Below are 14250 nucleotides of genomic sequence, written 5' to 3'. Positions count from 1 at the left end.
GGCCTTGAATTTATGGTTATTTTGACAAGCGTAAAGGACAGTGGGGCATAGTCAGTAGAAAAAAGGGGAAAGAATATTTGGGGGAAGAACAGTCCATCTGACTTAGGTCAAATTCCTGGTACATGCTGGAGAGGGATGAAAATGGAAAGCTGGATTGGGGTAAGAGAGATGGAGGGACTGGCTGGCAAGCTAAGATGTTTGATCTGTTTTCTAATGCTAATAAATAGTTTTGAGCAGGTTACTGATAGTCCTGGGGCAGTGGCACCACCCAGCAAATAATCTTTCCTTATGTAGTTAGGTATTCAGAAGCCTCATATTTGATATTAATCTGCCACTGGGAGTTCGTCCTGAGCCTTACAAACAGCTACAGAGTTGAGCCTAGTAATGCTGTGTGTGTGTGTGTGTGTGTGTGTGTGTGTGCGTTTGTGTTTGTGTGTGCACTTCTTGGAACAACTACAGGGAGAGGGAAAAGCATATTTAGAGCCTCTCATGTACCATCATTGCATTTTGTCCCCTCATCCCTTTTTTTCTTTTCACATTTATTAAGTTTCTCTTGTGTGCTAAGCATCGAAGGTGCAGCGATAAACAGCACATGAATCCTACAAGGGGATCACTGTCTTATACAAAGATGTGGCCGTGACAGGGCTGTGTACAGAACACTAGTGGGCGTGGGGAGGTGCACACGTCGTCAAGACAGGCCAGGTGCAGGCAGGTCTTTTCAGAGGGGAAGTTTGCTGATCTGAATCTCAGAGGAGGAGTACAAATTAAGACAGTAGATCAAATGAGGAATGCTCCAGGCAGAGAGGGAAGATCAAGCGCAAAACTATAAAGTTAAGCAGAATGTGACCATGTGGAAAGACCTAGACCTTCTTTCCTCTTTTGTCTTTGGTACAGCACAAAGGAAGGGCTCAGAGTGTAACTATTTTCTACATACAAGCTTCCCCTGCTATCTGAAATCAGAACATTCGTATGAAATCTTTCATAAGGGAAAATGGGGTAAAGTGAAGAAGCAGGTACCTTAGGACACGTCTTGTGCAGAAAATAAATCCAGAATAAGCACAGATGCTTACAGACACAGTTCAGAGCTATGGCAGCTTGATGCTGAGTGCAATTCCTGGGGAAGGAGCTTGGCAGTGCTGAATGCTATTAGGTTGGCCAAAAAGTTTGTTTGGATTTTCAATACCATCTTACGGAAAAATGTGAATGAACTTTTTGGCCAAGCCAACACTGTTGCATTTTCACCCCCCGCCCCCCCCCCCCGCCGCCCGCCATAAAAGGTGAAAATCTTCTTTGGATTTCTTTAGATTAGCAGAAACAGGTAGTAATATAGGTCTTTCATAGAAGTGAAGTGGCATAAAGTGAACTTTTGGAAAGTGGAGGATACCTGTACACCCTCAAATAGCTTAAGCAGCAGGTGTAAAGACAATAGACTTTTGTCTAGGTGACTCACGTGGCTTGGGGCCTCAGTTAAACTGTCTTTACTCTCTTCACCTGGGTATGGAATACAGCAAGAGTCAAAGAATGTTCCAGGGAGCCGGATTCAAGTGTGTTTCACACGCCAGAGTACCTTTGTTCTAGGCTGTTCCTCATATACTCATGGGAATTTCTCCTGCCTGAGGAATGACATGCTTGCTTGTCACTCTTTTTCCCAGACTCATGCCAAGCAACTTGGGATCACTTGGGGAGAATTTATGGAGAAACCTTAGACCTTATAAATTACCCCAGGGAGAAATGATAGCTTTTTTTTGTTTATTTTTCTAGTTACACAGACCTTACTTCTTTGGCTCTGAAATGGCAGCATGCTTTTAGGAAAAAAATACAAAAAAGAAAAAGAAATTAAAATCACAGTATTAAACAAAAAACAGAGCCAGTAGGCAGTGTCTAGGAAGAGAGCCATTGGAATTCTCTGACTTTCTTTATGAGTCAGAGGTAGTGACACAGGGAGTCGATATTTTTTCTTCCTTTTGTGATATAATGAGACCTCAGGAGAGGCGCCGTGGAGGAGCAGGAAACCTACGGCCTTTGGAGCATGACTGGGATGGGAATCCTGGCTCTGCCACTTCTAGTTGGGTGACCCTGGGCAAGTTGCTTGACCAAATAGGTGCTCTGTTTTTCTCATCTTTGAATTGGGAATGATAATACCACCTTTGTACTGCTGGTGTAAGGAATAGAGGTAATGAGAGCAGTACGGTGTCTGCTTCTGTGAGACACTTACTAGATAGTGTCTATAATTGTAACTAGAAATGATGAGTCTGAGTTTTTCCCTTGGATGACTGTGAACTTATTTTCTTAAAGGAGAGGATGCTACACTGCAATGCTTTTGGGATACTGGCTTCCAAGCATGATCTTTGTAAAGGGGAAAGAGATGTTCCAGAGTAGAACCCTAAGAGAAGTAATCAATTTGATATGGGTAGGAGGTCTGAGTGTCATAGGTAAACCAATAAGCCCTGATGTAGCAAGATATACTAGAATATCAGTGTGTTCCTATTCCAGGAATTAGCTCCCTATTGATGGCGATAAAGTAAATTTTCAAGAAAAATGTTTGGTTAATGATCTTGATTAATTAGTGGTGTTAATTAGCTCAGGGGCTGTTGAGCTAATTCATAAAATTATCCAGGCTGCCCATTTACTGACTTATTACTCATTGTTGGCCGTTTCTCTATTTGTAATACAATATCCTGACACTGAGAAAGATGAGGGAAGGAAGAGATCATTTCAGTCTATCCAATATTCTCCCTGCTTCCCCTCTTTCCTTTCTTGCTTTCTTTCCATCACTCCCTCCCCTCTTTTTCTCTCTCATTTACTGTTTAACTTAACTATTGGTAAATTATTTTAACATTTCTGCTGTTCTTATCATAAAGAACTTAGTAATGGGACCAAGACATGTTCATTTGCTTCTTTTCGTCCCTTTTCAATTGGGTTTGGAAATCACACTGGGATTATTTCTTACTTTATGGTTTGACATAGCACATAATCTATACTGACAATCAATGTATATTACATATTAACTAGTAACACTGAAAATATCATGTCCCAGTAAGTCTTGGAATAATTTAAACTGAGAACAGTTGAGGCTTGTGATTCCTAAACTATCCCATAAAATACCAGACCAGAGAGATGCCCTCAGGTTGAGAAGATTTGTTATCGAATATGTTGGGTGCACACTATTTACTGTAACTTTTTTGAAGAATGAAAATATACAGAGCATATTAAGGTCTTTATTAAATCTTGTAAGTAAAATTGTAAAATAATAAGTAATTGGTAAAATTACTTGTATCAATTGTAAAATAATAAGTAAAATTGCTCATGTTATTTGATTAAGTATTTCTAAAGTTTGTTTGACCATAGAACCTTTTTCTGTATAAACATGTTAGTATCCCACATATTACTGGTTTTGAAACATACTTTGGAAAATGCTGAAGAAGTGGCATTTAGAAATTTTATACTATAAGAGTCACTATTAAAAATATTCTCCAGTAAAACAACTTTAAAAATCACAAAAACTTTTTTTTCTGTATGAGGAATTATCTTTTGACTGGTGTCAAGATAATGAATAGGTGAACGTATAGGCCTCTTGAGACTCTTGAAGTCATAGTTTAATTATTGTTTCTTTCCCTTTTTCTACTTACCCTAGGCCTTATCTGGCCCCTTGAGACATGTAATATTGTCCTCTGTACTATAAGAAATAAAAATGCTCTTAGTACATCTTGAAAAGTTAGGTGCTTATTTGGCACTGTATTCCATTTTAACTTGGTTCTTTGTAAATGCCAAGAGCCATCTCCAGGTGTCCTGAGTCCAATCCATTAACTATGTATGTTTAAGTAGCACCATTCTGTAAAATTTTTGGCAAGACCTTAATTGCCTCTAAAGAGAGGGGTTCTTTGAGAATTGTTCTTCTATTCAAGATAAATAAATTAAGGCATAAAGATGATCAAGGCCCCAGAAACAGTCAAGGTGTTCTGGGGACTAAAACACTAAAGATTCGTAGAACAGAGGATTCTCAGGCCACATGCGTACCAACTTCACAGCTTCATCTCTACTGAGATCACTAATAGTCCTAGAGAGAGGATTGCTCTGTTTTCCTATGAATGTCATAAGTTTTACAAAGCAAGCTGCTCTTTCCTCGTATGCCAGGGATTTTTTTTTTTTAATGGTCCTAATTGATCTCTATCCTCTAGAGGGTTCTGAATTTTGCAATTGTCTCAAGTCTTAACAAGCCATCCCCACACCACTGCGCAATGGAAATGTTCAACAGAAAGGTATTCACTTCGGTCTAGGCAAGACTGACTGCTGCCCCAGAGAAATGAGGATCCTGGAATGCAAGTTCTGGGCTGTCTTGATTGGATAAAGCCTTTTTGGCCCATTTCTGCCTCCCTCTTTCTTGCATTTCCCTTCCCCTCTCCTGGGGACCAAGGGTTGATCCTGGCAGGACGCTAGGGCTTCCCTTTGGAACCCAGGAGGTTTTCTCGGCCCTTGACTCTGTGCTTGTCTCCTGCGGACCCCCAGCTGATGTGGTTTATTTATTGCTGAATTGAGCGTTTAGTCCTGAACATTTAAGTCTTGGCTGGTGGTGGCCTCGGCAAGAACATTTTCTAAGATTGCCATGGTTTTCTTTCAAATAAACTCCTACATGCCTGGACATTTCTGGCATTGCTGAAATGCAGGTGATTTATTTGTAGAGGCTTAAATTGGGATTTTTTTTTAAAGGAAAATCAGCAATGTGGTATACTCCTGTGCTACATTTTAGCCACTGGTTGTAGAGGACACCTTGTTCTGTCTTTTATCAGAAAAATGAAAATCTGAAGGCTCCCTCTGGGAACAAATCAGTTTTCTGTTCTTAGACACTCAACCCCCCAGCTCCCTCTACTGGTCAATAACCTCCCTCCCCAGTCATGGGGACAGCAGGGGACTAGAGTCAGCTGGGAGCTAGAAGGGAACTGGACTTGAAGTTAGGGACTGTGGATCCAATAGCCTATTTTTGCTGCAAATCCTTTATCTTCCTTCATTCTTTCTACCTCAACAGTCTTGGTCACCTAAGCCTCAAAGTCTTAGCTCCACCTAGCGTCTCCCTTCCTGTATTCCTCAGGCTTGTCTTGTACGTGCCCTTTAACAAGAGGCTACTTGTTTGGCTTTATAGCACGATGAACACTATGACCTCTGGATGGGAAAATTGTTAAGTACAGATCTTCAAAGAAATATAATAATGTACAGTCATCACTTTGAATTTATGAACCAAGTTTAGATTTATCTTTAGCGTGCACACGGTATGATAGAGGAAACATACTAAATGGGATAAGAGCTCACAAAATATCTCCCAGCTGCCCCAGGACAACACTCTTCAACCAGCTCGGAAGGTCTGCTGTCCTGCTGTTGAACTGAGGGCAGCTGTGGCTTAGCCACGCCACTGCTGGGTGGCCAAATGTCTTTCTAAATCGGCCATAGTTCCCTAATAGATGAAACCTTAATGGTGGCCTAGAATTTCAGCAAAACAGCTGTTTTATCTAGCTAGCAGAGAGGACTAGAAAAGCTCCCCAACAGGCTGATACATTTTATTTCCTGGAGAAGCCAACAGCTGACATCCACACCCAGGCCTATTCAGTTAGTTGGAAAAGTAGTGCATGAAGTGACTAATTGTCTTTAATCTCAGCACATCAAATGATGCCAATGCTTAAATATCCTGAGATGTAAACACTTCAAGAGAGCTTAAGAAAGACAGTCTTCAAGAAAGACTTACTTAAAAGTATGTTTTCACAATGAAGCTTAGTCACGGACCATGTAAATTTTAACATACAATAAACCAATTTCAGAAACACAATGACTATTTCAAAGTTTTGCAAACAATTGTCAGGCATGCTTTAGAGGAAAGTGAAGAAGCATCTGAGGTAACATCTTTCTCTTTCTCAGTAAGTTCTTTCTAGAAAAGACAAGAATATTCTTTTATACCTTTATCACTTTCCACATTGGGGTAACTTTATGTATTACAAAAAGTTGTATTTTTATCTTAGCAGAGAGCATTTTGATGACATTATATCCATGGAGTTAGTACTCTGGGTCAGGATCAAGTTTAAAATGAGGTCAAGTGAGGTTCTTTTCTCAGTGGAAGTCCAGTTAAGGGTTAAGAAGAGTTTTAATAGATGTAAAATTTATAAAGCTTTTCCCCATGTGAGCCATTCCTAATATTGTACTATACAGAAAGAAGTCTGACCCAAATAAGGTTTTACTTCCCAAACATTTGAGTGGGTCTTAGCTATGACAATCATGTTAAAAAAATCTCTTCTCCGGAGTTTCTCCCTCTTCTGTTTTAGAGGAATGGATCCTCTTAGCTGCACTATCTTGTCTATACTCTTGACCTCTTGATAATCCCTCTCTGGTGTCATAACACTTCTCATGCCTACACTCCTTAACCAGTATGTTCCTTAATGGTCCATTATGCATATTTTGTCATTTCTTTCATTAAAGACCTGAGGAGATTCCAGGTATATTGATAACACACTGTCAATGTGATGCCAGAAGAGGAAGGTTATGCTGTAAATCATCACATAAATAATAATACATTTGTTCTGTCATGGAAAAATTGGAACTCAATCTTAAGCCTGTTGCAAAAAATAGCATTATTCCTAGAACTCAGGCAAATGTAAGGATTAATGAAATCTCTGTAGGCAGGGAAATGGCTCAGCCATTGATAAGGCTAAATGAACTCTCCTACATTACTTAAAGCACCAGGGAATCTTAAATTTCATATACTTGGATCTGAGTCTCTATAAGTACCTATAGGCTTGTAAGGATTTTTATGCAAGGAGTTAAGAAATATGGATATTTTATACTTAGCCTTTTTTTTTTTTTTATCAGTCACTCACTCTCTCAACACAGGTTTACCAAGCAGCTATTACATATAAGACCCTGGAATGAAGATAAAGACACACAAGGTGCCAGTGATGGTGACAACCAGCGACTTCACTCTTCATAAGGGATTGTACCAGTGTTTCTGAATGTTCTGTAGGAGAGGTACAGCTGAAGCTCCAAACCTCTACCAGTTACGGTTTTTAAGAACTCTATATTTTATGTTTCAACAGAATTCTCGTCATAGTCAGAGACATCTTAGATACACACTGTATGGGGAAGACACATGATAATTATTCAAAATAGAGCCCTGAACAGAGAGTTTGGTTATATGAACTCGAGTCCTGCTTCTCCTACTCATGTCTGGGTGACCTTAGGAAACATCAGCCTCTCTGACTTTTCTCATCTGTAAAATTAACTTTGTTAAAATTAGCTCCAAGGATTCTTTCAGCCTTTGTACTGTGTGATTCCCTAAATAAAAGTTTAAACCCCAAGAAGTTAGCCTACAGCCTAGATAAATAAAACTGCTTAGATACTTCATTTCAGTTTGGAGGCATGTAGCAAGTTTAAGTTACCTATCTTCTAGGTATATGAATTAAGATTTAGAAAAATGTAAAGGTTTATTATTTGTTGGAGTGAAAATCTACATCACCTGTTTAAGAGAAGTATGAGCCTTTTGATAATGAGAAATGCCACAGTTATGGGTGGTACTCCAGAAACTATAAGATCTATAAGGATTGAATAGAGATTTCTTTCACTGAAAAAACAAAAGGAGGTAGCACAGAGAGACATGACTGCATCTGTAAATCCTGTACTGAAGGAGAGGACAGCTTTCATTTTCCAGGAAGGACAGTAGAAGTGAGCCCAAAATTAACAGAGGAGATTGAAGGTAGACCATCAATATGTTTTGATATTTTACATAATCAGTTATAGGTGTCCATAATAGCTTTTGCTGTTATGTTACACTAAGAAGTGGGAATTTATTATTATTTTAGCAGATTACTCTATGATCAGTTTTTGGGAACATTTTTGTTTCAGTCACTTCAGTTTGATTCCTTGCAATTTCAACAGCTTTGTGGATTTGCTTTCACAGGGCCCCCAGATTATAGACATTCTGACCGTGTGTGACTCCCTTTAGCCCTCTTGTTGCAAATCTATTTGCTTGAAGATAGACTGTAAGAACCTCCTTCCTCAAACAGCAAATGTAGTTCCCAAGTCAATAGTGAAATGTCTAATTAGTGGCTTCTCTGTTGGTGCTGAAATGTGGTTACTATTCTTTCCCAGTCTTCACTCCTTGGGTCTCTGCAAAGGGGAAGTTTAGCAGAGCTCTAAATTAGTACTTGGGGGTATAAACTGATGTTAATGACTGTCAGGTCATTGGAAGATCTTTTTCATTATATCCTTAACATTTTGAAACAACCTGTAAGCTGGCCTTTTTATTTCTTAATTTAAATTTTTAGATGCTTTGGGTAGTAAGGGGTTCTTTTTTACACAATGCTAAAGTGATTCTCTAAATTCCACAGGACACTCATTCTTCTCTCTGTATCTTTATTTTCATTTCACTCAGTAGCTAGAACATTGAAACTCTCAGAAGACGGCACTCTAGTCTCGAGATCTATACTTTCCTTGAGTTATGCATATGGATGTTCACGGGGGCTTGGTGGAAGAGAAGGAAGCCAAGGCCTGAAGAGAAGGAAGCCAAGGCCCTTCCAGAGGGTTACTTGGAGGACCAGAGATTGGCAAATACCGCTGCATCTCAATCACGCTGCAGGTTGCCATATCACAGTTGAAGACCATGGATAGGGAGGAGTAGACAGCTGCCTCTAACTTCTAACTTTCAAATAGTTACTGAACATTGGACCCTTTGAGAGAGTTAGAGGTGGCTTTGTTGACATGAACTACCCATTAGTTAAAAATGTGTTCTGAGGATTTTTATATTCAGAATGTAGCTTTTATTATAAAATTATAACTGGCAAATATCTATGAGTTTTAATGTGGGACAGACCTGAAATCATTTTGGTCTCTAGAAGGGCTGTTCTTTCTGTTACAGAAGGGTGTAGTAGAGATGAATCTTAAATTATTAGAAACACTCATTGATTAAAAAAACAACAACAGCAGATATGGATTTTGTTCCTCATATTCCACATAAAAAAGAACAAAAAGAAGTTGCATTTGTTACAGAGATTCTGATCTTTCTCTTCTAGGGCACTTTCTAGGAGCAGTTCTGCCCAGCTTCCCTCTCAATTCTCTGTTCATTTCATCTTTTGTTTCACAAATGGAATTAAGGTAGGATATACCTTCTGATCATGGGAAGAATATTGTTTTATAATTTTGGGAATAGCAGAAGATCTAAAATGTGTGTTTCCTTAGATGTAACAGGCCCTCCAGATCAACCGAGCACCCTTCCCGTGTGTCTCTAGTGAAACATGCAGTCACTTTTCTTTTATAAGAAACATTAAAGGAGTCATTCAAATTTTGCTGGAGTGGTATGGGGTAGGTATGGCCATGAAGCAACCCAATCCAGGGGCAGCTATACAATGGCATAGACAAGACTCATGCCTGTATGTTCTGTGCAAGGGGGGAGTCACTGGTGGGGATTCCATGAATCCCCACTACTGGTTTTTCTATAAACTTAAGGAGGAAACTATGGAGAAAGTATCATTTTTAGTGTCTGGTAAAGACCCCTGGGAAAGTGAGGTCATGAGCAGTCTAGGATGATCTCATCTAGTTATTTAGGGTGTTGAATGTGATGGCGCATGGGGAAAGCAGTTACTATGAAATGGTTCATAGCTGGTAGAGTGGATTAACTGCCAGGAAAAGCAGAAGCAAACCCTGGGGGAACACTTTTCATCCCCACATTTAGGAATAACAGGGAGCTCTTTACACTGGCAGCACTTTTTTTTTTTTCCTCCCAGAAAAGATAACTTTCCTCAAGGGGATCTGGTGAATGAAGCAGTGTCTTTTCACCCTTGTGATGATGGGCGTGAATCCGGCACTAACATAAAAGAGGAATTAGCTTGGACATACCACACACTTGGTTTGGCCCGGTCCCATACCTGTGCTCTTGTCATGGTTGATTACCCACTTACAGCAAATACAAAGCAAGCAGTCTGCACTGTGGCTTGAGATAAAAGGTATTTTAATATGCTCAGGTCACATATTATCATGGCCAATAGTAATTTTATATCATTTTCTTAAAGGAAACCGCACTCCTAGTAATAATTTTTTCCAATGAAGCAAAATTTCACATGACAGAAAGTTTTACATATAAATTTTTCATTTGAATAATAGCATTGAATCCTCTCCATGCCAAATAGAAATTTTAAATATCTTTATTATTTCTTTTGATATGCAAGCGATAAGGAGGAAAGGTTTGGAAGACCCTCAGTTAAACTTCTAATGATTCTATGTTCTTTAATAGTGAAGAATTTTTTACAGCTTTGGAGACTTTTCCTTTTTCAAGTGAAACAATATAAACAAACCAAAAAAAAAAAAAAGAGGAAAACTTTTCCTCTCTTACTTTAAGAACCTTGAGGGCTGAAACAGTGGTTTGGTTTCCTGACTGCCAGCTTTGGTTTGCCGTCTCTCAGCTGGCTTGTGCAATTCCCCAGAGGAAATATTTGAAGAGGGTTTTTCTCCCACATGAGAGAGTTTCATCCCACACAGCCCGCAGATTCTGACTGCAAACTTCATGGACTAAGTGTCTGGTTTTCCAGAAGTAGCTGGGGCGGACGTTTTTCCTTCACAGGTGCACGACACACATTCTCAGACCTCAGAGATCAGGATGTAAAGTCCGAAATCTTTAAAAATGAGGGTAGCTTAAAGACTATCTATCTGCCAATCAGATCAATTTTTACTAGATAAGGGAAAAGAAGGTGACAAGCAGGGATCAAACTTCCAAAGCCTTCAAGCTGATCGTTCTTTACAACCCTCGGGTGTAAACAGAAGTATTGGATAATCTGGCCTGTATTTTTCTCTGACTGTGGAACACATTGAAATGCTTTATGTTTAGGTGTGTGTATAGAAATTCATGAAGTTCTTTTATACACTTTTGTATATCAGCACAATTCTCATTTTAGGACGTCTTGAAAAGACAACTTTGTGCTCTCACGTTGTGCTGTAGCTTGTCAATTTGGATTTGTTCTTTCCTATCTTACCAGCCACCTGATTATGGTCTCTGGGCAAATGGTACCCGTTGGCATCATTTTTTCCAAGCACTTAAACCTGGAAAGATATTTTTTAAAGGACTCACAGAAGCTGTCTTGGGGGTTTGGAAAACATGGCAAAATTGTTAGCAGACCTTTGTGCTATTTTTAGGAAACTAATTGTGTTCTTTTAAAGTACATTTTTGACAATGGGACAAAGTTATCCTTGCCCCCACTGTTACGTGAAATATTTACAATGAAAAGCGGTCAGGAAAGCACCCCAAACGGATACACTTTAACCTCGGCAACAGCCAGCAACCGGGGGCAAAAGTGATTTAAAAGGCGAAAAGGTTTTTGCAATATTTATGCTGCTGTTTCTGCCCCAAACGAACTTTTATTTTACCGTTCAAACAGAAGTTTGTTTTCAAACCAGTTGCTGGTTTAAAGGAGCAGCCGATCTGGCATTCATAAGAATCAGCTCTAACCAAACAGTAAGCACGTTGACCAGGGGAAACTGATTCCCCCGAAGCAACCCCCAGTAGGTCAGATGCCTGCAGAAGGGTTATCTTACCTTGAGCACGTAAGATCCAGGAGAGAGGCTCGGGGGCTCCCACAGGAGAGGACCGGGAAAGTGCTCTGATCCGCTGCTGGTAACATGCACTTGGCTTTTATGGGCAGGTGGGAGGAGCCGCTCCTCATGGTAGGTGGGCAGAGAAGCAGCAGCGGGCGGGCAGCCCCGGGAAGCTGGACACTCTTCTCTGGGGAGGGCGGCAGGGCAGAGCCAGGAGCCGGAGAGCGGGAGGAGGGGCGGGGAGGGAGGAGGGTTAAGGAGCGGAGGAAGCAGTGGAAACGGGAGAGGAGGGAGAAGAGAAAAAGAGAGAGACAAGAGAGAAAACTTATAAAGGGATGTAGTCCACAAACAGGGAAGAGATTGGGGGAGAAAATGAATAGGAGACTGAGACAGTTAAACAAGCAAGATACGGAGGGAAAGGGGAATTTGATTATTTGCCATTTTGTATGACATTTTAGGTGGTAGTGGTGTTGGGGAGCGAGTTGTGAGTGACGGAGATAACAATAGGTATTTTCTGTGAATTCGAAAACCTAAATAACGGTTCAGGAATATTTGAAATTTCACAGGCAAGGGAAAGGAGGGGAAGCTGGCCGTCGGAGTAGCACATCCCGAGCTCTGGGTGGGCGCGGAGAAGGGCTGTCCACAGCCGGCTGCGATGCGGCCGCCCTCCTGCGTCCTGTCTCCCACCCCCCGCGGGTGAAAGCCGGCCCTTCACTCATCACTCCCCACTGTGCTTTGTGACCAGCAAGTTCTCCCGGTGCTGCCGGTAGTGCGCAGCGTCCAGAGGCCCCTCTGGAGACTTCTGCAGCATTAAGGTAAATCCAGCAAAGGTTGGAGAGGATCAGCGGAGATTGGCTTGTGGAGAAAGGAACCTCAAAACCAGCCTCGGTCCTCCAACATCTGCTTATGTAACAGGATTGCAGGGCTCTCTGCCCTCTGGTTATTTTCGGTATTTTAAAAACTCTCATTCCTAGCAATTGGAAAACGTCTTGGTGCCATAGCTCTCTGTGTGTCTTAAACATTAAGAGGATTCAACCAACAAGAGGCTGAAGGATCAGGCCGAAATTCTTAAGAAATACATTCAGAGAAAGAAAAACAAACTCCTTTAGCTGCTGAGCCGTGACTCACTTCCTAGCCCAAGTTTGATTTTTGCCACCACAGGAATTAAAGCATTTGAAAAGAGAGAACCTGAGCCTTGAGAATGAGGGGTACAGACAAGGGGAAAGAAAGGGGCAGGGAGATGGATGGATGGGCCTGAAAAGAACAAGGGCAATAACTTTTACTGACACTATTGATATATAACTATATAAATGTATAGTAATATATACATATATGAAACTTGATTCATTTCACCACAACCTTATGGAGTTAGATATGATTCATATTGTGTAGTTTCTTTTTTTTTTTTTTAAGAAAGGAATTTCAAAGGGTTAAGCAACTAGCTCAAGCTAACGAGAAGGTGAGCCATATTTGGTGAGCTGCCAGAGCATGTGCACCCTCCACATGAGTGAAGTCACTCAGTCGTGCCCGACTCTTTGTGACCTCATGGACTGTAGGCTATCAGGCTCCTCCGTTCATGGGATTTTCCAGGCAAGAGTGCTGGAGTGGATTGCCATTTCTTTCTCCAGGGGATCTTCCCGACCCAGGAATCGAACCCGGGTCTCCTGCTTTGCAGGCAGACGCTTTGCCGTCTGAGCCACCAGGGGCCACCATATAGAATGCCTGAGCTGGCCTCAGGTTAGTCCTGATGTCTTTGTGTGTGGAGTGGGGAGAGGTTATCAGACTCCAAGAGAAGGAAAAATGACGACCAAGAGCAGAATATGTTGAACTGGGTACTGTTGACATCTTGGTCCAGATAATTCTGGTGAGAACTTTTTCCGGCTATTATAGGATGTTGAGCAGTATCTCTGGCCTCTACCCACCAGATGCCAGTAGCACCCTCCTTCTTGAATTATGAGAATTGAAAATGTGCCTACACTTACCCAAATTGTGGGGGGAGGAGCACAAAAAATCTCCTCCTCCCTTTAAGAACCATTGGTTGTAAAAGGTCCACAGATATAAAAAAGGATTTTAAAGAAATTCATTAAGAAAATATCCAACAGTGGTATTTGGATAATAGTAATACCAGTTGCCATATGTGTTAAGGTTACATTGAACATAACTTTCACATTTTCATAATCCCATCTGTCTGCCTCTAGACTTCAAAGTCTCAATTGCTTTCTTCATAACTAATCTTATTCTCATTCGGATACATCTGGGAGTCAACAACCCCCTGTGCCTGGGATATGAGGAGAATTAATGATATATGAGGTGAAACATTTAAGTTCTTTATTATAAACACAAACTTGATGTTAGAACAGTTACTCAGATGTTACTCATGATGTTTCATGACATTGATTATTTGTCTTAATAGTTATAATTTTTCATCTCTAGACCCCCTTCACAAATAGTATGTTTGTGCTCTGAGAATATGCCTAAATCCACTGAAGGAAGTCTATGAAATGAACAGCTTTGTTACTGGATCTAGAAATAAAACTGCATTGAGTCTTCTGGGGTTGACCCTTAAAATCAAATGTGATTTCACAGGAAAGCTACCACTTCTGGAACTTTATAGTTTAGTGAAGAAATGTTTTCTGGGAAAGCTAATTAGGACCCAGTTAGAGGCACCTCTGGGTGATACACGTATTAGTAGAT

The 14250-nt window shown here is 40.6% G+C and overlaps 1 protein-coding gene across 1 annotated transcript in view; it reads right to left on the bottom strand.

Annotated features, from left to right (window-relative positions):
* COL8A1 (collagen, type VIII, alpha 1) overlaps positions 1-11754 on the bottom strand; it is a 171371-nt gene extending 159617 nt beyond the window's left edge. Inside the window, exon 1 of the mRNA XM_010841938.1 lies at positions 11557-11754. The gene's annotated coding sequence lies outside the window, so the exon portion shown is untranslated. The remainder of the gene's footprint in view (positions 1-11556) is intronic.
* Between the last annotated feature and the right edge of the window lie 2496 nt (positions 11755-14250).

Source organism: Bison bison, unplaced genomic scaffold, assembly GCF_000754665.1.
Source record: "Bison bison bison isolate TAMUID 2011002044 unplaced genomic scaffold, Bison_UMD1.0 scf7180017864168, whole genome shotgun sequence".
Classification (NCBI taxonomy): Eukaryota; Metazoa; Chordata; class Mammalia; order Artiodactyla; family Bovidae; genus Bison; species Bison bison.
This window is presented reverse-complemented; position numbering and strand designations above follow the sequence as displayed.